At 42.5% G+C, this 3215-nt stretch overlaps 1 pseudogene; it reads right to left on the bottom strand.

Annotated features, from left to right (window-relative positions):
- Positions 1-340: 340 nt before the first annotated feature.
- On the bottom strand, positions 341-457 carry LOC122433672 (annotated as a pseudogene).
- Between the last annotated feature and the right edge of the window lie 2758 nt (positions 458-3215).

Raw genomic sequence — 3215 nt, 5'->3', positions numbered from 1 at the left:
CTATATTTTGAACCTATTTCTTCTTTTTTTAAACCTTTTATTTTATATTGGAGTATAGCCAATTAACAGTGTTGTGATAGCTTCAGGTCATCAGTGAAGGGAAGCAACCACACATATACATGTATCCATTCCCCCCTAAGCCCGCCTCCCATCCAGACTGCCACATAACATTGAGGAGAGTTCCCTGTGCTAGACAGCAGGTCCTTGCTTGTAATCCATTTTAAATATAGCAGTGTGTACCTGTCATTACCCAACTCCCTAACTACCCCTTCCCCCATCCTTCCCTCCTGGCAACTCTAAGTTCGTTCTCTAAGTCTGTGGGTCTCTTTCTGTTTTGTAAGTAAGTTCGTTTGTATCATTTCATTTAATAGATTGTCTTGGAAAGAGGAGGTATCAGTTATTAAACTGATAAGAACAGATACTACACTTGATGTTAGCCAAAAGGCCAAGAAGCGATTGAACCTATTTCTCCTTATTTGATCTTTTATCACCCAGTTCAAAACTTAATACCCATCCCCTACCCCAGAAAAAAACAGCCCTTCTTCTGTCTGGACCTGTCCTAGTCTCCTTTTTTTTTTTTCTTTTAAACAAAACCAGCTCAGTTCTCCCTTTTAAATTATCCTCCATCAATTCCCAGTGGAGGAGAAATCAAAGGGCATATCCTGGGAATAGAAAGCCCTTTCCCATTGCAGACCAGACACATCAAATATTTCATGGGACGACAGCACAACCAAAAGCTATGACGTGGTCCCAAGTGGCAGCTGCCAAAGGCGTGTTGTAAGAAGATGACCTCAATTTCCCCTTCTGTCAGTCAAGCCATCTTCCCAGGCCCCATGTCTAATTCCGTGCACTACAAATTCACCCTGTTTTGCCCCTGGGGCGCTGGGAGTTGAGCCCACAGCTTCCATAGCTGTGTTGCTCTTTCAGTGCTTTTTCTAAAATAAGGAGTGATTGAAAGTGGGAATTGCAGATCAAAAGGAGACAGTGAAATGTCATCAACATTACATAATTTGTACTATCACTTGTCAACATTGATCCCCTTAATACTATCGCTTTGACAGATGAACGAAGCAGGATTGTCGAATACTAAGAAGTGAAAGAGGGGGATAAAAAGACAACCATGTTTGATTACCCTCTGAAGTCCAAAGGATTTGAAAGTCATGACACTGGTTATTACTACGGTCTTTGGAGAGATGAACAGAAACTTAATCTATCTAATAAAATTGCCTCGGGAGATAAACTTAATCTAAACTTTCTTTCAGCTATCTCTCAGTATAATCTAATGGATTTTTCTTGGTCTCCATTGCAACACGAGACAGCTGGGGAGAAGATAGACCCACCACGTTAATTAATCCACTTCACTCTTGTCAAATGGACATGGTGCGTGGAGCAGAGGTTGGTGCTTCTGAATGTATTGGGGTCCCCTATTTAATAGAACTCAACTGATGGGACAATCACAGCCTTTCAGACCAGGGAGACTGCCAGAATGCTGGTGAATGTAGCTTGCAAAACTTTTGGAGGAGAGTGATTGGGAAATGGGTGGGCGGGATGGGAGAGGGGGAGCCGGGAATAACTAAATGCATCCTTTTAAAATTTTTATTTATTTTTAGTTTTGTGCTGAGACTTACTTCATTGCTGCACACAGGCTTTCTCTAGTTATGGCGAGCAGGGGCTTCTCTTGTTGCAGAGCCCAAGCTCTAGGGCGTGTGAGCTTCAGCAGTTGTGACGCATGGACTTAGTGGCCCTGCTGAATGTGGAATCTTCCTGGATCAAGGGTCGAACCCACGTCCCCTGCATTGGCAGGAGGATTCTTTACCACTGGGCCACCAAGGAAGCCCTTTTACATTTTTACTTATTTATTTTTTCATCCTTTTAAGAATTTCTGAGCTATTACTATAGGACTGTGGCTTGGGGCTGGGGAGAACTGACTGATCCCCATATACCAGGGGTGGTGATGGACCCTGGGGAAACAATGTGTAAATAACAGAGAGCCTGTCCTTGCAGAGATTATAGTCTGACACAGAGGCAGTTGATTTCATTTTATTTTTCTTCAATTCTAAGGCTTTCTTTTTTCATTTATTTTTATTAGTTGGAGGCTAATTACTTTACAATATTGTAGTGGTTTTTGCCATACATTGACATGAATCAGCCATGGATTTACATGTGTTCCCCATCCCAATCCCCATTCCCACCTCCCTTGATTTTAAAAGCATGTTTCCTGGTACAGACTACATGTTGATTGACACCTGGATGGAAGGACAGGTTGGAAGAAGATATTGTGTCAGGTCAAGACACTTGTGTCTCTACACCAAGAAAACAGACCTTTCCCAGGAAAAGCTTGGTCGTGCTAACTTCTCCAAGCCCTGTGAGATACATTCTTCCCCCTCTTGGATAATCAGGCCAGAAATCAAAATCAACCAGCAAAATCTGGGTCCAGCCAATGTACTTGGACCCAGAGTGTGTAGCTAGAGGACTAACCGGTCTCGGGATTTATATGGCAAGGTTTCTGCCCTTGAGTGAGGACAATTTCCATCAGCCTTTCTTCCCAGGATCCATTTCCTTCCCTGAAGGCTGAAGAGAGGTGCTTGAAAGGGAACCCAATCTTATTTTAAAGCCTACAGCCCCCACTGATAGAAATCGTGCAGGAGTGAGTGACAACCATTCATGTGCAAAGCAAGCAATTTCCCTCTCCCTCCCTGGAGAAGGGGGTCCCTGCTGCTTTCTGATGCCTTCTCTAATCTCTGTTTTTAATTTTTTTTCCCTTTCTACTGCATGCTTCATACATGGGATAATAGAATTGATATTTATGTATGCTTAACATGAGCAGACCCTTGCTCAGTGATTTGGGTCATTATGAACATATTGCCTTTTTTTTTTTTTTCTTAGCAGAAAGGATGTAGAGAGTCATCATGATTGACTCAAGTCACATCATTGATAAGTCTGCTATAAGTTAGATGAGCTTCCCAGGTGGTGCTAGTGGTAAAGAATCCACCTGCCAATGTGGGAGGTGCAAGAAATGTAAGTTCAATCCCTGGGCCAGGGGAAGATCCCCTGGAAGAGGAAATGGCAACCCACTCCAGTATTATAATAACCTTTAATGGAAAAGAATCTGATAAAGAATGTACACTTGAAGCTAACACAACACGTGCCTAAGTCCATTCATGTTGCTGCAAATGGCATTATTTCATTCTTTTTTATGGCTGAGTGATATTCCT

This window comes from Cervus canadensis, chromosome 32 (assembly GCF_019320065.1).
Source record: "Cervus canadensis isolate Bull #8, Minnesota chromosome 32, ASM1932006v1, whole genome shotgun sequence".
Classification (NCBI taxonomy): domain Eukaryota; kingdom Metazoa; phylum Chordata; class Mammalia; order Artiodactyla; family Cervidae; genus Cervus; species Cervus canadensis.
Note: the sequence above shows the minus strand (reverse complement) of the source record. Positions and strands in the feature narration are given on the sequence as shown.